The sequence below is a fragment of the Ornithorhynchus anatinus genome, chromosome X5, assembly GCF_004115215.2.
Source record: "Ornithorhynchus anatinus isolate Pmale09 chromosome X5, mOrnAna1.pri.v4, whole genome shotgun sequence".
NCBI classification, from domain to species: Eukaryota; Metazoa; Chordata; class Mammalia; order Monotremata; family Ornithorhynchidae; genus Ornithorhynchus; species Ornithorhynchus anatinus.
In genome coordinates, this window is record NC_041753.1 from 63387753 (window position 1) to 63412288 (window position 24536).

Genomic DNA, 24536 nt, shown 5'->3' on the forward strand with positions numbered 1-24536 from the left:
CCCAAGTGTTTAGTACAGCGCTCTGCACACAGTAAGCACTCAATAAATACAAAGCAGCATGGCAGAGTGGATAGAGCCCGGGCCTGGGAGTCAGAGAGTCATGGGTTCTAATCCCAGCTCTGTCACTTGCCTGCTGTGTTACCTTGGGCAAGTCACTTCGCTTCTCTGGGCCTCAGTTACCTCATCTGCAAAATGGACTGTGAGCCCCCACATGGGACAGGGACTGTGTCCTACTTGATTTGCTTGTATCCACCCCAGATCTTAGCACAGTGCCTTGGACATAGTAAGCACCTAACAAATGCCATCATTACTATTATTATTATTACGATTGATTGACCAACTGAGGAAACCTGGAGCATTTCTCCAGAAGGTCCCCTGATGGCCCCTCCCCCTTACTCCTTAATTTGCTCCTTCGCCTCCCTGGTGTCTCTGAGCACGAGCACCACTTCTAAACCATGGAACTTGGCAGCAAGCACTACAATAGAAAAATATCCCAGATGCATCCGCGGTCTAAGTAGTGGTACCTCATCGGCTATGTCACAGTCTGGCAGAGGGACCTTAAGGATGTGTGGATTGCAGCATTCAATTCATTCATTCGTTGGTGTTTATTGAGCGCTTACTGTGTGCAGAACACCGTACTAAGCACTTGGGAGTGTACGATACAATGATAAGCAGACACATTCCCTGCCCACAACGAGCTTACAGCATCCAGGCATGAAGCAGAATGCCAAATGGAAGCAGCATGGCTTAGAGGAAAGAGCCCGGGCCTGGGAGTCAGAGGACCTGGGTTCTAATCCCGGCTCCGCCAAATGCTTGCTGTGTGACCTTAGGAAAATCCCTTAACTTATCTGTGCCTCGATTCTCCTGTTTTTTTTTGGGGGGGGGTTGGTATTTGTTAAGCACTTACCATGTGTCAGGCACTGTTTTAAATGCTGGGGTAGATAAAAGCTAATCAGGTTGGACACTGTCCATATTCCACATGGGGCTCACAGTTTAAATCCCCATTTTACAGATAAGGTAACTGAGGCACAGAGAAATAAAGACACTTGCCCAAAGTTACGCAGCAGACAAGTGGAAGAGGCAGAATTAGAAGCCAGGTCCTTCAGACTCTCAGACCCGTGCTCTAACCACAGAGCCAAGCTGCCTCTTCCTCCCTCCCTCCCTCCTACCTAGACTGTGAGCCCCATACAGGACAGGGACTGTGTCCAACTTAATTCACTTGATGTACACATAGCTTGACATGGAGTAAGTGCCTAAAAAACACCATTAAAAAAATAAATAAAATTGGACCTCCACCTGAAATGCTGCTCCAGGCTCACCCTGACCACGTGTCCGGTGCATATTGTTGCTGTTCTATTGGGCTCTCCCGAGTGCTTAGTACAGTGCTTTGCACACAGTAAGTGCTCAATAAATATGATTGAATGAATGAATGAATCAATCAAATCTAAACCCCCATGCCAGCTAAACGTTATTCTCCTGAACAAGGCAGCTGCAAGACATGAGTGTGGTTCAGTCCATATACTATCCCAGCAGAAAGTGAAGAAGATGCCTCCAGCCTCATCACAGAGATGTAGGGAATCCAGAAGAGAAGGCGACCGAGGTTCATTATCCTCAACAACGTATCTATCGATCGGTCTATCAATCAATTCATTCATTCATTCAATCCTATTTATTGAGCACTCACTGTGTGCAAAACACCATACTAAGTGCTTGGAAGAGTACGGCATAACGATAAACTGACACATTCCCTCCCCCCAACTAATCAGTGGTATCGAGCGCTTACTGTGTGCAGAACTCTGTACTAAGCGCTTGGAAGAGTATGACATAACGATAAACTGACACATTCCCTGCCCCCAACCAATCGATGGTATTGAGCGCTTACTGTGTGCAGAACTCTGTACTAAGCACTCGGGAGAGTGCGATACGACAGAGTTCCCAGCCCACAATGAGCTTACAGGCTGGAGGGGGAGACGGAGCTGAATAAAAATATATAATTCAAGATGCTTGCATAAGTGTTGTGGGGCTGAGTGTGGAATGCCTAGCAAATGCCCAAAGGGTCCAGAGCCAAGTGCAAGATCTACTGTCAAAGAAGAGGCCCCTCAAAACAGAGGAACCCTTTCAGTGTGCAAAGATGTGGCACTTGTCCCAGATATTGAGGAAAACACCACGGCAGTCAGAGCCATGAAAAATAACAAAGTACGTGGACCTGATGGCATAGAACTGCTGAAACACATCCACCGACTCTAGCTCAACATATGGGCCACTGAGGAAATATCACAGTAGCTCAAAGATGCCACCCTCATTGCCGCCTTTGAGAACAGAGAGGTGAAAGAGCAAACTGTGCCCATTATCAAAGCAGCATGGCACAGAGGACATGATCTTCGCAGCACATCGGTTACGGGAAAAGAGCAGAAAGTAACACTACGGGGCAGGGGGGTTCTCTGTGTTTTTCTTAGTTCTTAGGAAACCGTCTGACACCATCAGATGTATCGTCCTGATTTGCTCCCCTTATTCTTGTATCTACCTCAATGCTTCATCCAGTGCCTGGGACATAGTAAGGGATTAACAAATACCACAGTTATCATGACAGTTACACTCTCCCCCTTCAAAGTCTTATTGAAGGCACGTCTCCCCCAAGAGGCCTTCCCTGACTAAGCCCTCCTTTCCTCTTCTCCCTCTCCCTTCTTCCCTGACATTCTTTTCATCTGTCCTCCATTCCCAGCCCTACAGCACTTAGGTCCATATCTGTAATTTGTTTATAATAATGTCTGTCTCCCCCTCTAGACTGTAAGCTCGTTGTGGGCAGGAAATGTGTCTGTTTACTGTTATATCGCACTCTCCCAAGCTCTTAGTACAGTGCTCTGTGCACAGTAGTAATAATAATAATAACTGTGGTATTTGTTAAGAGCTTACTTTATGCCAGGTACTATACTAGGTGATGGAGTGGATACAAGCAGATCGGGTTGGACACAGCCCCCATCCATTGTGGAGCTCACGGTCTCAATCCCCATTTTACAGATGAGGTAACCGAGGCCCAGAGAAGTTAAATTACTTGCCCAAGGCCACACAGCAGACAAGTGGTGTATCCGGAACTAGAACCCACGGTCTTCTGACTCCGAGGCCCGAGCTCTATCCGCTACGTCACGCTGCTGCTCTAAGCGCTCCATAAATACGATTGAATGAATGAATGACTGATTATTGTTATTATTCACCCCCGACCCAGCCCCACGGCATTTATGTCCATATCTGTCATTTATTCATATTAATGTCTTGTCTCCCCCTCTAGTCTGTAAGCTCGCTGTGGGTAGGGAATGTGTCTGTTATATTGCTACATGGTACTCTTCCAAGCATTGAGTACGGTGCTCTGCGCGCAGTATGAGCTCATTAAATACAAATGATTGATTGACTGATTGATCGGTTAGATCTGGTTTCAGGAAACAATGGCTTAATAAATGTGGCTGGCCGGATCCAAGCTGAGGTGCCCTGGCCTATCCACTCCCCATCTCCTCTTGGATAAAGCAGGGCTGCCCAGTGGACCCGGGTCTGTGAAACTCGATAAAACTGCAATAAGAGAGTTGGATACAGGTGTTAGAATGGGCTTTCTCCACCCACCCCCCGCCCCCGAGGGCGTGGGGGTGGGAACTCTCCTGATGTTTTGGCCTCAGAGGTGACAGCCGGTGACCAGAGGCCCTTCTCCACCTCTGGATGGGACTTTCCAGAGACACCTCATCTGGCTCCACTAGAAACTCGCATAATAATGATATTATTATGTGTACGTAGCTGTAATTTACTTACGTCTGCATTTATTTATTTATTTAGTCAGATTGTCTGCCTCCCTCTCTAGTCCGTAAGCTCGTTTGCGGCAGGGAATGTGTCCGTTTATTGTTGTACTCTACTCTCCCAAGTGCTTAGTACAGTGCTCTGCACACAGTTTGCGCTCCATAAATACAATTGATTGAATGGAGGAATGAATGATAATCATTGTAATATGTGCTAAGCGATTACTATGTTCTAAGCAGTGTACTCAGCGCTGGGTAGATCTGAGATTATCGGGGTCTCATATGGGGCTCACAGTGTAAGGAGGAGGGAGGACAGGGATTGAATCCCCCTTTTACACATGAGGAAAGTGAGGCATAGAGAAGTGAAGTGACCGGCCCAAGGTCACACGGCAGGTACGTGGCAGAGCCGGGATGAGAACCCAGGTCTTCTGACTCCCAGGCTTGGGCTCTCTCTGCTAAGCCACCCTGCTTCCCTAGTGCTCTTCCCACTAGGCCACATCACGGGGCCGAAGGGCCATTTCACTTTAGACGTAATAATAATAATAATAATATTGGTATTTGTTAAGTGCTTACTATGTGCAGGGCACTCGTTCTAAGCGCTGGGTAGATGCAGGGTAATCAGGTTGTCCCACATGAAGCTCACAGTCTTAATCCCCATTTTCCAGATGAGGTAACTGAGGCACAGAGAAGTTAAGTGACTTGCCCACAATCACACAGCTGACAAGTGGCAGAGCAGGGATTCGAACCCATGACCTCTGTGTTGGGTGACAGGGCAGAATCTTCAAGACATGCCCATCCTGTTCTAATTAGGGCACATGGTGGCTTTATCACCTGCCTTTCCTCTCTTTTCAGGGTCATGGAGTTCACGTATCTGATTGCAGTGCGCATAATTAGCCTGAAGATACACCAGGGCTAAGAAGCAGCATGGCGTAGTGGATAGAGCATGGGCCTGGGAGTCAGAAGGTCATGGATTCTAATCCCGCCTCTGCCACTTGTCTGCTGGATGACCTTGGGCAAGTCAATTCACTTGTCTGGGCCTCAGTTCCCACCTCTGGAAAATGGGGATCAAGACTGTGAGCCCCACGTGGGACAGGGACCTTGTCCAACCCGATTACCTTGTATCCACCCCATGCGCTTAGTACAGTGCCTGGAATGTAGAAATAGCTTAATAAATACCTTAATTATTATTTTTTTTTTCCACAGTGACTGAGGTAAAGTATTTGACTTCAATAAAGTGGCCACGGTGAATGCAAGATGGAATTTTTCCAACAAAATATATATGGCTTTTCATCATCTGGACTTTCTGAGGATTTGTGACATCAATCTGTCAAAACAATATTTTTTGAACTGAGATTTTAAGCCAAGGAGGCTTAAGGCCGCGTCTGCTTTCTTTGCAGAAACACGAGGCTTATTTTTTTCTTCATCCTGCCACTTCAGATTCCACTCCAACAAGGGCAAGATTACAAGATTTCAAAATTTGCACAATGCCAGTGAGGATATTATGGCAAATGTGTCCAGGTTTCATTAATCTTGCACAAGCTTACTAAATCTTATGAAAGGAATGTGTGGCGTAAACACAACCAAAATAATCTCTAAAGAAAGCCTGACGATTAGGAGTTAGCAGCTTCTCGGTTCATTTTCGAGCAGCAGAAAACAAAGTTAAAAATCTGCTCTCTCTCCTTCTCTCAGCATGTTCTGCCACATTCGTTGTCTAGTGCAGCAGGGGAATGGCTGGGATTCTTTCACAGCAACTGGGTTACAGCTTTTCTTGTAGCTCCCTTGGAGTTTTCTAATTATGTCAGCCATTTTGAAAAGAGAATGAAGGGTGAGGAAGCAGTAGGAAGGTAAGTTTCCGGGAAAACCACAGAAAGCTGTTGGTGCTTGGTGCTTAAGACTTATAAAAATACTGAGGCTTTCCTCGGCAATCAGAATAATATTTATTTTGGATCCTCAGAAATAGCAATCACGAGAAATTGACTGAAACAATTTACGCTCTACAATAATATAGAGCACAATGCTACCTAAAAGAAATTTCTCGCTCCTCTCTCCTGCTGAGAAACTTAAGAGGCATTATGTAAGATAAAATTGTGGGGAGGCATTCTTTCCCATTTTCCTGTTTCCAGCTTTCACTTTTTAAAAAAATATTAAATTATAATTATGGTATTTATTTTTGTGCTTACTACGTGTCGAGCACTGCTCTAAGCACTGGGGTAGATACTTGATAATCAGGTTAAATATTATTCCCTATAACTTGGAAAAAAAAGTCCCCTAGAGAATGCTTTTAAGACATTTCATTTCCCTGATTTGGTTGGCTTAAATATATTTTTTTACTTTTTTGATGTTTACATGACTCTGACCCTTTGAAATATCGAAGCCTTTTGTACATATTTTATCAGAAAGTCATTTTTAAATTCATTTAAAAGGTTGGAATATTGTATCTCTAGAAGTCTTTCAAATCATGTGTTTAACTGACATTAATGTTGGTATTTGTTAAGCGCTTACTATGTGCCGAGCACTGTTCTAAGCGCTGGGTAGACATAGGGGAAGCAGGTTGTCCCACGTGGGGCTCACAGTCTTAATCCCCATTTTACAGATGAGGGAACTGAGGCACAGAGAAGTTAAGTGACTTGCCCACAGTCTCACAGCCGACAAGTGGCAGAGCTGGGATTCGAACTCATGAGTCCTGATTCCAGGGCCCGTGCTCTTTAGTAACCATTAGGAAATAGCGTGGCTTAGTGGATAGAGCATGGCCCTGGGAGTCAGAAGGACCTGGGTTCTAATCCCAGCTCCACCACTCATCTGCTCTGTCACCTTGGGCAAGTCACTTCGCTTCCCTGTGCCTCAGTTCCCTCACCTGTAAAATGCAGATTAAGGGCATTAAGCCCCATGTGAGACAGGGACTGTGTCCTATCTAATTAGCTTATATCTACCCCAGCGCTTAGTACAGTGCCTGGCAGATAGTAAGGGCTTCACAGATACCATTAAAAAGAAAAAGAAGGGAGTAGCCACTGATGGCATGTGCAGATACTAAATGCCCCGTGGCTGACCTGGAAGTAACTCCGCTGTGGGCAGGGATTGTCTCTCTTTGTTGCTGAATTGTAGTCTCCAAGCTCTTAGCACAGTGCTCTGCACACAGTAAGCGCTCAATAAATATGATCGAATGAATGAATAACTACCGAATGACTCGCCCTTGTGTTATGCCTGTTAGGCAACATAACATAATGATGATCTATGGACCGTTTTCCCCCAGAACCTAGAGAATATTCCTGGAGTGACCCTCTGACCCCCTTCCCCCTCACCAGAGCCTCATTGCAAACGTGGGCGTCACTTCCAAGTAAAGGAACTTGGCAACAGGAACCTAGGCGGAGGGAGGCGGGTCGCTGAAAATAAAAATACCAGACTTATGCAGTTGACCATAATAATAATAATTAAGGTCAGTCAGTCGATGGTATTTATTGAGCACTTTCTGTGTGCAGAGCACCGTACTAAATGCTTGAAAGCGTACAATGCAACAATATAACAGACACATTCCCTGCTTACAATAAGCTGACGGTCTAGAGCGGCAGACAGACATTAATATGAATAAGTAAAATTACAGCTAGATACGTAAGTGCTGTGGGGCTGGGAGCGGAATGAATAAAGGGAGCGAATCAGGGCAACGCAAAAGGGAGTGGGAGAAGAGGAAAGGAGGGCTTACTCGGGTAAGGCTTCTTGGAGGAGACGGGCCTTCCGTAAGGCTTGTAGGTGGGGAGAGTCACTGTCTGTCGGATAGGAAGAGGGAGGGCGTTCCAGGCCTGGGGCAGGACGTGGGATCAGCAGCGAGATTGAGGTACAGTGAGTAGGTTAGCATTAGAGGAGTGAAGCCTGTGGGCTGGATTGCAGTAAGAGAGTAGTGAGGTGAGGTGGGAGGGAGCAAGGTGATTGAGTGCTTCAAAGCCAATGGTAAGGAATTTCTGTTTGATGTGGGGCTGGATGGGCAACCACTGGAAGTTCTTCAGGAATGAGGAATTATGGCCTGAATGTTTCTGTAGGAAAATGATCTGGGCACAGAGTGAAGTATGGACTGGAGTGGGGAAAAACAGGTGGCAGGGAGGTCAGCAAAGTATCTGGTAAATGCTTAGTATGTGCCAAGTATTACACTAAAAAAAAAATTCAATCGTATTTACTGAGCACTTACTGTGTGCAAAGCACCGTACTAAGCGCTTAGCACTAAGCACTGGGGTAGATACAAGATCATCAGGTTGGTCACGGTCCTTGTCCCACATGGAGCTTACAGTCTAAGGAGGAGGGAGAACAGGGATTGAATCCCCATTTGACAGTGAGGAAACTGAGGCACAGAGAAGTGAAATGACTTGCCCCGGGTCACACAGCAGACAAGTGGTGGAGCCAGGAATAGAACCCAGGTCCTCTGGCTCCCAGGCCTGGGCTTTTTCCACCAGGCCAATGCTGCTTCCCTTTGTATTCAAAAAAGACACCACCTACAGTGAAATTCACCTAGGAGAGTGTGTGCGGCTTAAAAGGCCAATGTGTAACAGACAGGGGGGAGAATCAATCAATCGATCAATCAATCAGTGGTATTTATTGAGCGCTCACTGTGTGCCGAGCACTGTGCTAAGCACTTGGAAAAGTCTAATACAACGGAGTTGGTAGACAGAATCCCTGCTCTTGGGGAGCTGAAAATTAGAACGTCTGGTACAAAACCAACCAATTGGCTACCCTGGCTTTCACGCAAGATAGCATCATGTTGTATGAAAAAGTGTTCCTTGTGAACGATCCCTCTCAGAAGCGCTGACCAAGGATAGATCCGGGTCAAATTAAAGGTGCATGATTGACCGATCGAAGAGACTATTAGCCTCTAGACTCCCGTGTGATGGCTCGGTCTCCCTCTGCTCCCACCCTGTTTTCCACGCGATGGCAGCCTGCCCTTTTGCTTACAGCAGCGTGGTTTAGTGGAAAGAGCATGGGCTTGGGAGTCTGGGGTCATGGGTTCGAATCCCAGCTCTGCCACTCGTCAGCTGTGTGACCTTGGGCAAGTCACTTCACTTCTCTGTGCCTCAGTGACCTCATCTGTAAAATGGGGATGAAGACTGTGAGCCCCACATGGGACAATCTGATTACCTTGTATCTACCCCAGCGCTTAGAACAGTGCTTGGCACATAGTAAGTGCTTAACAAATACTAATTTTTTTTTTTTTTACTCCATTACCAGCCTCTCCCAGATGTTTGAAATGGCTGAGGCCGGATGAATGGCAGAGGCTCTGAGTGCCTGGAGACGCAGCACGGTCTAGCGGATAGAGCACGGGCCTGCTAGTCGGAAGGACCTGCGTTCTAATCCCAATTCCACCCCCGATCCGCTGTGTGGCCTTGATCTAGATAGATGGAGGTACAGCGAACGGGTTGAGTAAACCGGCCGGGTTGTAGTAGGAGAGCACTGAGGTAAGATGACGATGCAACAGAGACGGTAGACACGTTCCCTGCCCCGCAGTGAGCTCTGCCTGCGGATTGCGAAACCTAAAGGAACAAAACAAAAGCCAGACCTTCAGGAAGCTAGCAGCAGCGACAGCAGCTGCCGTAGTTTCTCTTCCCTCTTTTTTTTATGGCATTCGTTAAGCCCTTACTATGGGCCCGGCACTGTACTAAGCACTAGGGCAGATACGAGATTGAGGGCCTAAAAGCCGATGGTGCGGCATTTCTGTCTGACCAGACGTGGATGGAGATCAAGTCCCCGTCTCACACGGGACTCAGAGTTTAAGAGGGAGAGGGGGAGTCGATACTATCTAATCAGCATCCTATTTGTAGCTGCTCATTTTGGACACGGAAACATTAGTTCTATACTGAGATTTATATTTCCCTTTGCTTATCATACAGTAATGGAATTGCCTGCTCCGGGGTTTCGTGCGAAACGGAGGGAGGTAGAGAAGAGGAAGGTGGAGATAGAAGGAGTCGGAGATAGCAGGAGGCAGGGGCAGAGTCAGAGACAGAAAGAGGCAGACGCAAACACACGCTACTCAATCACCCCTACCCACATCTACCACTCCAAGCCTCTCACCCACATCCAATTACAGACACATACACACACAGTCACACAGCCGCCTCCCCTCAGCTAGTCAAACAGGGAACGTGAAGAAAGCAGCCACCGAGATGGGAGGAAGAGAAACCATAGTTGCCAGTGCTTCAACTGCTGGCTCCCCAGGCTTCCTGCTATCAATCAATCCATCGATGGCATTGATTGAGTGCCTACTGTGCACGGATCACGGTACTGAGCACTTGGGAGAGGACAATGCAACAGAGACGGTAGACATGTTCCCTGCCCCCAAAGAGCTATGCCTGCGTGGTGCCGGGACGACAGGAGCGAAAAAAGCAAGACCTTCAGGAAGCCAGCAGCAGCAGGAGCAGCTGCTGTAGTTTCTCTTCCCTCTTTTTTTATGGCATTTGTTAAGCGCTATGTGCCAGGCACTATACTAAGCACTGGGGTAGATATGAGCTAGTCAGGTTGGACACTGTCCACGTCCCAACTGGGGCTCACAGTCTTAATCCCCATTTTACAGACGAGGGACCTGAGGCTCAGAGAAGTGAAGTGATAAATAAATGAGGGATACGGACATAAGTGCTGTGGGGCTGAGGGAGATGTGAATAAGGGTGCAGATCCAAGTGCAAGAGCAACACAGAAGGGAGTGGGAGAAGAGGAAATGAAGTTGGGGAAGGCCTTGTGGAGGATTTGAAAGGGAGGCGAGAGTGATGGTCTGTCAGATATGAAGAGGGAGGGTGTACCAGGCCGGAGGCAGGATGTAGGCGAAAGGTCTGTGGCGACATAGACGAGATCGAGGTACGGCGAGTAGGTTGGGATTAGAGGAGCTAAGTGTGTGGGCTGGGTCGTAGTAAGAAAACAGAGAGGTAAGGTAGGAGGTGGCAAGGTGATTGAGGGCTTTAAAGCAGACGGGAAGGAGTTTCTGTCTGCTGCAGAGGTGGATGGACATCCACTGGAGGTTCTTGAAGAGGGTAGAAACACGGAATGAACGGTTTTGAAGAAAAATGATCTGGGCAGCAGAGTGAAGTTTGGACTGGAGTGGGGAGAGACAGGAGGCAGGGAGGCCAGCGAGGAGGCTGATGCGGTAATCAAGGCAGGATAGGGTGAAGTGCTTGGATTAACACGGTAGCAGTTTGGATGGAGAGCAAGAGGTGGATTTTAGCAAAGTTGTGAAGGTTGAACCAGCAGGATTTGGTGACAGATTGAATGTATGGGTTGAATGAAAGAGATGAGTTGTGGATAACGCCAGAGTGACGGGCTCGTGAGAGAGGGTGGATGCTGGTGCTGTCTACAGTGATGGTGAGCACCCAGTGGTCAGGGAATATGTCTGCCAACTCTGTCCTAACTGTAGTCTCCCAGGTGCTTATTACAGAAGCAGCATGGCCTAGTGGCTAGAGCATGATCACAGGAGTCAGAAGGACCTGGGTTCTAACCCCAGCTCTGCCACTTGTCTGCTGTGTGACCTTGGGCAAGTCACTTCACTTCTCTATGCCTCAGTCTCCTCATCCATAAAATGGGGATTAAGACCGTGAGCCCCAGAGACTGCATCCAACCGGATTACCTTATACCTACCCCAGTGCTTAGATCAGTGCTTGACACATAGTAAGCGCTTAACAAATACCATCATTGATGTTAATCAAATCAGTGCTCTACATACAGTAAGTGCTCAATCAATACCATTGATTGATTGTTCTGATCTGATTATCTTGTGACTACCCTTGCTTTTAGCATGTAGTAAATGCTTAATAAATGTCTCAATTATCATTATATTATTATTAGAAGCGGGATCCTCTTATAAGATTACATGCGAATACGTTCTTATTTCCTGCCCATCTCATTTTTAAGTTGAAGTGGCCAGCCAGATTTATAACCTTTTTCCCTCATAAATGGAAAACTTGAAATCTTTTCCTCTATTCTTTCAATCAGGAAGATTTTCATGCCCAAATTGAATACCTGGGCCCCCCGAATGGTGATTAGTGCATAGAACCCATAGCTTTTATCGGCCAAGAAGGGCATTTACTCTTTAAATGGGCTGACAACATTATGAGCAATTTACATCGAGTCGTTTCCTCGGCAAGATGTAAATGATGCTGAAATTGACTTTCGGTATTAAAGGCAAAAACGTCTTTTGCCAGAGCATTGGTGAACTGCTGGGTATAGTTATAGAGCTATTTCTTGGATTTTAATGATGTTCAGCCAGTATACCTTTCCCTTGAATAGGAGCAAGGACTTACAAAGCCACTTCCCTTCGCCCCCCGCCCCCTGGACCCTACATCTCTTTTCTGCTGGAATAGTGGATGCTAATACTTCAAAAAGACTCAAGGCAACATCATTGCAATGTGTTTGTTTTACACTGCTGGGCTAAAGATGTCACCTTGTCCAGTGTAACCCCAATGATTCCTTGGCAAACTGTTTTAGTCCAGACATTCAAACTTGACATAATAATAATAATAATTTTGATATTTGTTAAGTGCTTACTATGTGCCAAGCACTGTTCTAAGTGCTGGGTAGATACAAGGTAATCAGGTTGTTCCACATGGGGCTCACAGTCTTCATCCCAATTTTACAGATGAGGCAACTGAGGCACAGAGAAGTTAAGTGACTTGTCCAAAGTCACACAGCTGATAAGTGGTGGAGCCGGGATTAGAACCCACGACCTCTGACTCCAAGCCCGGGCTCTTTCCACTGAGCCACGCTGCTTCTCTGAGCCACGCTGCTTCTCTAACTTGAAAACATTTTGAAGCAGTAAGAGTCTGAAATTAGAATTTTCTCCTTTATGTTGCTAAATTGACCATGTCTTATCTGAGGAGGAGGAGAAGAAGAAGGAGAAGGAGAAAGAGAAGGAGGAGAAGGGGAAGTGGAAGAGGAAAGAGGAGAAGGAGAAAAAGTAGGAGGAGGAGAAAGAGGAGGCCAAGAAGGAGGAAGAGGAGGCGGAGGAGGACAAGAAGAAGAAGAAGAACTGTGGAATTCTTTAAGTGCTTAACTATATGCCAAGCCCTGTTCTAAGTGCTGGGGTAGATACAAGATAATCAGGTCCCAGGGTGCTCACAGTCTAAGTATTAGGGAGAACAGGTATTGAACTACCATGTGCAGATGAGGGAACTGAGGCCCACAGAAGTGAAGTGACTTGCCCAAGGTCACACAGAAGCCAAGTGGCAGAGATGGGATTAGAAGCCAGGTCCTCTGACTCCCAGGCCTGTGGTCTTTCTGCTAGGCCACGTTGCTGTCCATCAAAGTTAGCATCAAAATAACAAAAAAGACCAGAATAGGAAAATGTGGTCATGAAGACACCATTGTTCTCCCGATCACAGCATTGTCCTAAAGATTTCTGACTGACTGAAACCCTCTGGGCCGGAAACAGCCATGCAGAGGATACTTTGCACCAAGGTCATTAAGGTCCAAGGATATAGCTGTTACAGGAATTTTGGAATTTGTTATTTGTTATTTTGGAAATCTGCAGAGTGAGGAAGACAGAAGTTCTACAGACCACTCACCTCTAGACAAACAGGAAATTACTATTTGGGAAAGGGCTGTGAGAGAGAGGCAAAAGCCCCATAAACCCTAGAACTAATGTTTCAGAAAAAAACAGGGAGTCAAAGAATAGCTGGGGTTTTACTGAGAAAAATAGAGACCAGATCCCCATATATAATTAGCTAGTATTTCATAAATCTTTTTCCTATTACCTCCAAAAAGAGATTCTGACTCATCAATCACGTGAAAGACATTTTAAGATTTAAGTTGAGAAGTTTTCAGGTAAGCAATTTTTAACACTAAGAATTCTGTGAAAATGAATAGGTAACGACCTCCTCTGTCTTCCAGATCCAGCTCCAGATGTTATTGAAAGAGTTCTTATTGGTAAGAATAATAATTATAGTAATTTCGGTACTTGTTAAGCACTGACCTGACTGAGTGCAAAGCACTGTTCTAAGCACTGGGGTAGATACGAGTTAATCAGGTTGGACATCGTCCCTATCCCACCTGGGGCTCATAGTCTTAATCCCCATTTTACAGATGGGGTAACTGAGGCACAGAGAAGTTAATTGGATTGCCCATGGTCACACACCAGTCAGGTGGTGGAGCTGTAAGTAGAACCCAGGTCCTCTGCCTCCCCAGGCCCTTGCTCTTTCCACAAGATCAATTTGCCCCTCGGCTTCTGTACCTGAAGAAGTGGTGGTAGGAGTAATAGCATTCGAGTGCTCAGTACAGTGTCAAGCGCTTAGTACAGTGCTCTGCAAACAGTAAGCACTCAATAAATACCATTGACCGATAGTATTTATGAAGCTCTTTATTTTTGCAGAGCACCGAACTACGTGCTGGGAAAAAAATAAACAGGTGAGAATTAGACATGGTCTCTGTCCCTTGGGGGGCTTACAGCTGGTGAGACAATGGTGAGGAGTTTCTGCTTGGTGTGGAGGCAGGTGGGGAGTCACTGACTGGGCTGGAATTAATGAAGGGGTTTTAAGGGCTGCAACCTAGGATCTCGAAAATCAATAATAATAATAATAATAATGGTATTTGTTAAGCGCTTACTATCTGCGGAGCACTGTTCTAAGCGCTGGGGTAGATACAGGGCAATCAGGTTGTCCCACAGGGGGCTCACAATCTTAATCCCCATTTTACAGATGAGGGAACTGAGGCACCAAGAAGTGAAGTGACTTGCCCAAAGTCACACAGCTGATAAGCGGCGGAGCTGGGATTAGAGCCTGTGACCTCTGACTCCTAAACCCGTGCTCTTTCCACTGAGCCACGTTGCTTCTCAATCTAGGATTACATATAAGAAAACATTACACATATCAAAGGAGTGACCTATGGTTTGGCATGTACATAGCAGTTGTTCTCAGAAAATACAGTGGCTATTTTAAATTGGAACTACATTCTACATTGTTTTAAAACTGAAGTATGGGCGTGGGTTTATACATTAAAAGGCAGGTTTAGTAGAACATTAATATCAATCAATGGTATTTACTGAGCATTTACTGTGTGCAGAGCACTGTACTAAGTGCCTGCGAGAGTACAATGGGACAGAGTTGGCAGAAGCGTTCCTCGCCCACGGCGAGTCCATGCCACAGTTGTGAGCGTTTGCTTGAAACTGGAAAAAAGGCTTGGATACAAGAGGCCCCACAAAATCTAACCGTTCTAACCAACAGGAGGTGCAAGAAGATGGTGTAGTGGATAGAGCACGGGCCTGGGAGTCGGAAGGTCATGGATTCTAAACCAGGCTTTGCCACTTGTCTGCTGTGCGGCCTTGGGCGAGTCACTTCACTTCTCTGGGCCTCAGTTACCTCATCTGTAAAATGGGGATTAAGACTGTGAACCCTATGCGGGACAGGGACTGTGTCCAACCTGATTTGCTTGTATCTACCCCAGCTCTTAGTACGGTGTCTGGCAGATACTAAGCACTTAACAAATACCATAATAATAATTATTATTATTATGAAGAGCAGAGAGAAGTCTGCCCAGTGATGTTCAGGAAGATGACTGTGCTTCTGGAAGTGAAGAGTATAGGCTGAAGAACGCGGGAGGCTGGAGGCTGGGAGGTCAATGAGGAGACTGAACCAGAGCCCCAACCGTAATATGAGAGTTTGATCCAGGGTAGTGTTTCAGGGAGTTGACGGGAAGGGGTAGATCAGGGAGTTGTTGTGGAGGAAGAACCAGCAGGATTTAACAACTGAATCAATCAATCGTATTGAATAAACACTTACAGTATGCAGAGCACCGCACTGTTTGAGAGAGTACAATATACCCAGAGTTGGTAGAGATGTCCCCTGCCTACAATGAGCTCACAGTGCCTCCGTTACCTCATCTGTAAAATGAGGATTAAGACCATGAGCCTATGTGGGACAACCTGATTACCTTGTATCTACCCCAGCGCTTAAAAGAGTGCTTGGCACATAGTAAGTGCTTAACAAATACTATTATTATTATTAATGTGAGAGACAGGGAGGATGGTGGTGTTATTGATAGAAATGGGAAAGGTGGGGGGAGGAGTGGGCTTCAGAAGGAAGATGAGAAGTTCAGTTTTTAGATATATTGAGTTGAAGGTGATGGCAGGACATCCACATGGAGATGTCTTGGAGGCAAGAGGAAATCCGGGAGTGTAGATTAGGTGAGAGGTGGCAGTTGGAGAGGTAGGCATTTGAAAGTCATCCACCAAAAGGTGGTAGCTAAAGCTGAATGGGTGGATGAGTTCCCCAAAAGAGTTGGTGTAGAGCTAGAAGAGTAGAGGACCGGGAACAGAAAACCTTACAGGTTTCCCTCAGTTAGGAGATGAGAAGCAGCATGGCCTAGTGGTAAGCACATGTGCTTGAGAGTCAGAGGGCCTGGGTTCTAATCCCGGCTCCACTGCTTGCCTGCAGTGTGGACTTGGGCGAGTCACTTAACTCCTCTGGGCCTCAGTTGCCTCATCTGTAAAATGGGGATTCAGTGCCTGTTCTCACTCCCCCCGAGTCTGTCAGCCCCATGTGGGACAAGGACTGCCTCCGACCTGATGATCTCGTACGTACCCCAGCGCTTAGCACTTAGGGTTTCAATAAAATATAATACGAAGAAATCCATCGTCTACTACTACTAAGCTACATCATTTTGCTTCCGAGTTCCACTGTGACCTCTGGCGTGTTGTGATAGATCATTCAAATTAACCCGACCGCTTTCGGGCATTAGCTTTTTGGCTAGATCTGCAATCCAGGCATAGAAAACAATCTGTGGGTTTTCGCGGTGTTATTTTTGCTTGGGTTAGTGCAAAGTTGTGTACACTAGTTATAATGACTGCTAATATTTGTCAGTATCAATGCTGCATTTTGTTCTTTGTTTGGGTCAGTGTAAAATGGCATGCACTAGTCATAGTGACTGCTGATAGTTGTTAATATCGATGGAGTGTTTTGTTTTTTGTTTGGGTTAGGGTGAAGTTGTGTACACTAGTCATAATGACTGTCGATGTTTGTCAATATCAATACTGCATCAGCTGCCAGGCTACACTGCACTTTGGGGAGAAGTTCTTTGGGTCAGGGTTTACACTCCTTTCCACCGCCACCCCTCATCCCCCTCTCCTCGTCCAGGGCCCCGCCACCTCCTTCCCATCCAAACCCTCCCCTCCCCCCACCCTTCCCCCCCTCCTCCCCTTGCACCCACAGCTACTTTCAAGTGTGGCCTCTGGAACCCCCGCTCTATTACAGGCAAGCTACCTTTCATCCATGACCTTTTCCTCTCCCGCTCTCTCCTCCTCCTCGCCCTTTCGGAAACGTGGCTCTCTCCCGAAGACACGGTCTCCGCCGCCGCTCTCTCCAGTGGAGGCCTCTCCTTCTCCCACTCCCCCAGACTCACCGGTAAGGGAGGAGGCGTCGGCTTCCTCCTCTCGCCCCGTTGCCGCTTCCGCACTATCCCTCCTCCCCCCTCCCTCTCCTTCCCCTCCTTCGAAGCCCATATCATTCGCCTCTACCACCCACTCCAGTTACTTGTCGCCGTCATCTACCGCCCTCCTGGTCCCACCTCCGACTTCTTCAACCACCTTGACCCCTTTCTCACCTTCCTTCTCTCCTTCTCTCTGCCCACTCTGATCCTTGGAGACTTCAACATCCATACGGATGTACCCGACGACTCCTCTGCCGCCCGCCTGCTATCCCTCCTCGACTCTGCCGACCTCCTCCTCCACCATACCGCGCCCACTCACCGACTCGGTCACACCCTCGATCTCGTCATCTCCTACCGCTGCACTATCTCCTCACTCACCAACTCTGAAATCCCTCTCTCGGACCATAACCTTCTCACCTGCCTCATCTCTCACACTCCCTCCCCCTGCAAATCTTCGCTACTGCCCCACAGCGACCTCCGCTCTCTCGATCCCATCCGTCTTTCCAATAGCATCTCGCCTCACCTTGCCGCCCTGTCCTCTCTTCCCACTCTCGACGAGCGGGTCTCCGCTCTCAACTCCACCCTCTCTACTCATCTCGACTCTCTCGCCCCCCTTTCCCTCCGCCGCTCTCGCTCCACTAACCCACAGCCCTGGATCACCTCCTCCGTCCGCCTCCTACGCTCCTATGCTCGAGCTGCTGAGCGCTGCTGGCGAAAGTCCAAGCACCAAGCCGACCTCACACACTTCAAATTTATCCTTTCCTGCCTTAACTCTGCCCTCTCCTCCGCCAGGCAAAGCTTCTTCTCCTCCCTCATCGACACCCATGCCCGTCACCCCCGCCGATTGTTCCGGACCTTTAACTCTCTCCTTAGGCCCCCTGTTCCTCCCCCTCCCCCATCTTTCACCCCCAATGATCTGGCCACCTATTTCCTCACGAAAATCAACACGATCAGGTCTGAGCTCCCCAAAGTCACCCCTCCGCCTCTCCCCTCCCCCCCACCAACCCCCTCCCCTACTTTCCCATCCTTCCCTGCAGTATCCTCAGAGGAGATCTCCTCCCTCCTTGCAAGTGCCACCCCCTCCACCTGCGCCTCGGACCCCATTCCCTCTCACCTTCTTAAAACCATCGCCCCTGCCCTCCTCCCTTCCTTAACTTCTATTTTTAACCACTCAATCTCCAAGGGCTCCTTCCCCTCTGCCTTCAAACATGCCCACGTCTCCCCCATCCTAAAAAAACCCGCTCTTGACCCCACTTCCCCCTCCAGTTATCGCCCCATCTCCCTACTACCCTTCCTTTCCAAAATCCTAGAACGAGTCGTCTACAATCGATGCCTAGAATTCCTTAACTCCCATTCTCTCCTAGACCCCCTCCAATCTGGCTTCCGTCCCCTCCACTCTACCGAGACTGCTCTCTCTAAGGTCACCCGTGACCTCCTTCTTGCCAAATCCAATGGCTCCTACTCCATTCTGATCCTCCTTGACCTCTCTGCTGCCTTTGACACTGTCGACCATCCCCTCCTCCTCCATACCTTATCTCACCTTGGCTTCACGGACTCCGTCCTCTCCTGGTTCTCCTCTTACCTCTCTGGCTGATCATTCTCGGTCTCCTACGCTGGAGCCTCCTCCCCCTCCCATCCTTTAACTGTTGGAGTTCCTCAAGGGTCAGTTCTTGGCCCTCTTCTGTTCTCCATTTACACTCACTCCCTCGGTGAACTCATCCGCTCTCACGGCTTTGACTACCATCTCTACGCAGATGACACGCAGATCTACATCTCCGCCCCTGTCCTCTCCCCCTCCCTTCAGGCTCGCATCTCCTCCTGCCTCCGGGACGTCTCCACCTGGATGTCGGCCTGCCACCTAAAACTCAACATGAGCAAGACTGAGCTCCTCATCTTCCCTCCCAAGCCCGGTCCGCTCCCAGACTTCTCTATCACCGTGGATGGCACGACCATCCTTCCCGTCCCGCAGGCCCGCAATCTCGGTGTCATCCTTGACTCGTCCCTCTCATTCACCCCACACATCCTATCCGTTACCAAGACCTGCCGGTTTCACCTCTACAATATCGCCAAGATCCGCCCTTTCCTCTCCACCCAAACGGCTACCTTACTATTACGGGCTCTCGTTATATCCCGGCTAGACTACTGTGTCAGCCTTCTCTCTGACCTCCCTTCCTCCTCTCTCGCCCCGCTCCGGTCTATTCTTCACTCCGCTGCCCGGCTCATCTTCCTGCAGAAACGATCTGGGCATGTCACTCCCCTTCTTAAACAACTCCAGTGGTTGCCTATCGACCTCCGCTCCAAACAAAAACTCCTCACTCTAGGCTTCGAGGCTCTCCATCACCTTGCCCCTTCCTACCTCTCCTCCCTTCTCTCTTTCTACCGCCCACCCCGCACGCTCCGCTCCTCTGCCGCCCGCCTCCTCGCCGTCCCTCGGTCTCGCCTATCCCGCCGTCGACCCCTGGGTCACGTCCTCCCGCGGTCCTGGAACGCCCTCCCTCCTCACCTCCGCCAAACTGATTCTCTTTCCCTCTTCAAAACCTTACTTAAAAATCACCTCCTCCAAGAGGCGTTCCCAGACTGAGCTCCTCTTCCCCCTCTACTCCCTCTGCCATCCCCCCTTTACCTCTCCGCAGCTAAAGCCTCATTTTCCCCTTTTCCCTCTGCTCCTCCACCTCTCCCTTCCCATCCCCACAGCACTGTACTCGTCCGCTCAACTGTATATATTTTCGTTACCCTATTTATTTTAATGAATTGTACATCGCCTTGATTCTATTTAATTTGCCATTGTTTTTACGAGATGTTCTTCCCCTTGACGCTGTTTAGTGCCATTGTTCTTGTCTGTCCGTCTCCCCCGATTAGACTGTAAGCCCGTCAAACGGCAGGGACTGTCTCTATCTGTTGCCGACTTGTTCATCCCAAGCGCTTAGTACAGTGCTCTGCACATAGTAAGCGCTCAATAAATACTATTGAATGAATGAATGAATCTCTGCACTAACCCCCCTCTACTTCTGTCCCGGGCCCATGTCTCCTCCCCAACTAACCCTGATCTTCCTTATCATTTAAAGCTTTCCATTTGCCCCACAACCATTTCATCCTGGCCTTGCTGAGACTTTTGCAGATGTTTATCAGCAACAGGGAGCTCAAAGTTCCCAATCGACCTGAGCAGTTGGGAGAGTACAATTCGACAGAGTTGGCAGACACGATCCCTGCTCTCAGGGAATATACAATCTAGCCAGGGAGACGGTCACTAAAAGAAATCACAGACAGGAGGAAGAAGGAAATGGGGATCTGTGCATGAGTTGAATGCTGAAAAACACTAGATTAAGCACATGGGAGAATGCAATAGAAAGTAAAGATTATTATATTTAAGTGCTCAACCCAGGCTCTGCACTGTACTAAACGTGGGGTAGACTCGACACGCTCAGATCTTAGGGTTAGTAAGATAGGTACCTGAGTAAAGTGCTGGTGAGATTATAAATGAATCGAGGAAGCCCCCCCGCAAAGAGATAGGATTTTGAAAATGGGGAGCCTGTCGTTTGTAGAATTTCAAGTAGGAGTGGGCTCCAGGTGGAGGGAAAAAAGGAAGAGAAAAGGTCTGTGGCTGGAGAGATGAATACGAGTAGTAGGTTAACTTGAGATAAACAAAAAAATCTCAAGCCGAGATGTAGTGGGAGAGGAAAGTGGATAAATAGGATGAAGAGAGGTGATCGAGGGCCTTAAATCAAGATGATTCAGGCAGCAGCGTGTAGGGATATACAATACCGGTGCAAAATGCCTAAAGTACTCTTGATTGGATTAAGGGTGTGCCTCAGCATCCTTATCTGATCGCCCACCACTCAGTTGAAGGGGTTGATTTACGACCCACTCAGAAACCCTATCCTCCGACTGGTTCCTGCGGACAGGAGCTGACTGATGGAAACATCTGCCACTCTACACACATTTTTTTTCTCTCCCATTCCCGCTTGTCATTAAAGCTGACAGGAAGAAATTTCAAGCCAGCGATTTTTATTTGCTCTAGCACACCCCTGCGAGCCTCACAAGGCTGCATCCGACTCCTCAGGGCTTCCACCCCTTCGGACACAGTAAAAAGCACTGTACCTAAGTGTTTGGGAGAGTCGGTAGCTATTCATTCCTTCATTCAATCGTATTTATTGAGCGTTTACTGTGTGCAGAGCACTGTACTAAGCGCTGGAGAAGCAGCGTGGCTCAGTGGAAAGAGCACGGGCTTTGGAGTCAGGGCTCATGAGTTCGAATCCCAGCTCTGCCACTTGCCAGCTGTGTGACTTTGGGCAAGTCACTTAACTTCTCTGTGCCTCAGTTCCCTCATCTGTAAAATGGGGATTAAGACTGTGAGCCCCACGTGGGACAACCTGATTCCCCTGTGTCTACCCCAGCGCTTAGAACAGTGCTCGGCACATAGTAAGCGCTTAACAAATACCAACATTAATTAATTAATTGGATGATTCCCGCCTTCAAGGAGTTTACCATTTACTGTGTGCCGAACGCTGTACTAAGCACATGGGAGAGTGCAATAGCTCATAATAATTATTGTATTTGTTAAGTGCTTACTCTGGACTATGCACTGTAATAAGCATGGGGTAGATGCAAAGCGATCAGATCGGACAGAGTCACATGAGGCTCACAGTCTGAGGTGGAGGGGAAACCGGTGTTGAATCCCCATTTTACAGATGTGGAAGCCGAGGCCTGGAGAGGTGAAATGACTTATCCAAGCTCACACAGCAGGCCGGTGGCACTGGCGGGATTCAAACCCAGGTCCCCATGCCGGTGTTCTTTCCATTAAGCCACGGGGTGCTTCTAAGAGCAAGTATGAAGACGTGATCCCTGCCCTCGAGGAACTTGCAACCTAGCAGGGGAGTCAGATGGTAAGAGTGAATAACAGCTGGGGGGGGGGGGGGAATGGCAATGAAATTTAAAAATCCGGCGTCCGTAAGTGCACCGGATCTGATAGGGTTCCTAGGGGGAGTGGCCAACAGTGGCAAGCGTGGCTTGGGATTCAGAGGACGTGGGTTCTAATCCCGCCTCCGCCACTTGTCAGCTGTGTGAATTTGGGCAAGTCACTTCGCTCCTCTGGGCCTCAGTTCCCTCATCTGTAAAATGGGGATGAAGACTGTGGGACAGCTCGATTACCTCGTATCTATCCCACCGCTCAGAACAGCGCTTGGCACATAGTAAGCGCTTAACAGATACCATCGCTGTTATTAAACCGGCGCTCAGAACAGCGCTTGGCATACAGTAAGCGCTTAACAAAGACTGTTAAAAGAAAAAGAAAACCCGCCACCCGCCCGGGCTGGGTCTCGATCACGTGGCTTCCGGAATAGACTGTGAGCTCGTCAGTGGGCAGGGACTGTCTCTATCTGTTGCCGATTTGTCCATTCCAAGCGCTTAGTACAGTGCTCTGCACACAGTAAGCGCTCAAGAAATACGATTGAATAAATGAGTGAATGAATCTTCGATTCTCTCGCCAGGTCGCTTTAGGAAAAAATGAGAGGTAAAACATCAATTTACCCGTGGACAACGTGCAGGAAAATAGGAGTTCATCCTCCGTAAAAGGAACATCGCTTTCGTTTTCCAGAGGTCCTAAATAATAGCAATCATGTTGGTATTGATTAAGCGGTGCAGAGCACTGTTCTAAGCGCCGAGGGAGATTCAGGGTGATCCCCTGAGGCTCCCTGATCCCCCGTGAGGCTCACAGTTAATCCCCATTTTCCACATGAGATAACTGAGGCTCAGAGAAGCGAAGTGATTTGCCCCCCGGCACCCAGCCGACAAGTGGCAGAGCCGGGATTCGAACCCATGACCTTCGACTCCCACGCCCGGGCTCTTGCCACTGAGCCACGCTGCTTCTCTAAACGCTAGGTCCAAGATCCCCCGACCACGCAACCCCCACCGCCCTCCCGCGGCCGCGCAAGGCCACTGGCCAGCGGCGCGCGGTGGCGCGGCCGCGCAAGCGCACTGACCGGTGGCGCGAGGTGGCGCGCGGCCCCACTTCTCCTTCCTTCCGCCCTCCCCCTTCTCGGCCCGCCGTCTCGGAGGCGGGGAAGGAGGCGAACCCAGACCTCGGCTGCCCCGAGGGCTGGTGGGAGTGGCGGCGCGAGCGGCCAACGGGCGGCCGGGAAACCGATGAGACGGCTCCACGCGCCGCCGGCCGCCCGGCAGAGCCCACCTTTCGTCGAGAAGCCCCCGCTCTTTGATAAAAGAAGCCGGCGTCTGCCTCCAGGCCCCCGGTAAGGGCCCTCGTTCGGGAACTGAGGGAAGCCCCCGGGCTCAGTCGGGAGAGGACACGGCAACAAGGGGTCGAAGGGCTGGGTTACATAGAAACCGATGAGGTTGGACATGGTCTAACCCAGCACTTAGAACAGTGTCTGGCACACAGCGAGCACTTAACAAATGTCACTAAATAATAGATCACACAGACTTCCCTTTTTTATGCTGTCGTGACGGGTCGGGGCCGCTCTGGACCCGGATTAGCCAGTTTCGTGAGGGGCCAAACGCCACCGAGGCGACGACACCCAACTTCTATTATTATTAGCATCGTCGTTAGCAGAGAAGCAGCATGGTAGAGTGGATAGAGTACAGGCCCGGGAAGCAGAAGGTCATGGCTTCTAATCCTCTCCCCCCCAATTAATAATAATAATGATGCTTTTTTGTTAAGCACTCACTATGTGCTGAGCACTGTTCTAAGCGCTGGGGGAGACACAGGGGAATCAGGTTGTCCCACGTGCGGCTCACAGTCTTCACCCCCATTTTATGGATGAGGTCACTGAGGCACAGAGGAGTATAATAATAATGGTGGCATTTATTAAGCGCTTACTATGTGCCGAGCACTGTTCTAAGCGCTGGGAGAGATACAGGGTGATCAGTTTGTCCCACGTGAGGCTCACAGTCTTCATCCCCATTTTACAGATGAGGGAACTGAGGCACCGAGAATTGAAGTGACTTACTCAAAATCACACATCTGACAGGTGGCGGGGCCGGGATTAGAACCCATGACCTCCGACTCCTAAGCCTGGACTTTTTCCACTGGGCCACGTTGTCCTCAGTGTGACTTTGGGCAAGTCACCTCACTTTTCGGGGCTTCGGTGACCTCATCTGGAGCCCCTCCCAATCCCTGTCCCAAACCACCATTTGCTTGCGTCCACCCCGATGCTTAATACTGTGCCTGGCACATAGAGCTTAACAAAATGATATTCATTCATTCATCGTATTTATTAAGCGTTTACTGTGTGCAGAGCACTGTACCAAGCGCTCGAGTAAGAACAATACAAAAATAGAGCCAATCCCTGCCCACAACGAGCTCACAATCTGAGGGGGGCGGGACACGGACATCGATCCGAATAATTCAAATTACGGCTATAATCTACC

At 48.6% G+C, this 24536-nt stretch overlaps 1 protein-coding gene across 1 annotated transcript in view; it reads left to right on the forward strand.

The window, feature by feature from the left end:
- Positions 1 to 23206: 23206 nt before the first annotated feature.
- CEP78 (centrosomal protein 78) overlaps positions 23207 to 24536 on the forward strand; it is a 44243-nt gene continuing 42913 nt past the window's right edge. The window contains exon 1 of the mRNA XM_001511372.5: positions 23207 to 23398. The gene's annotated coding sequence lies outside the window, so the exon portion shown is untranslated. The remainder of the gene's footprint in view (positions 23399 to 24536) is intronic.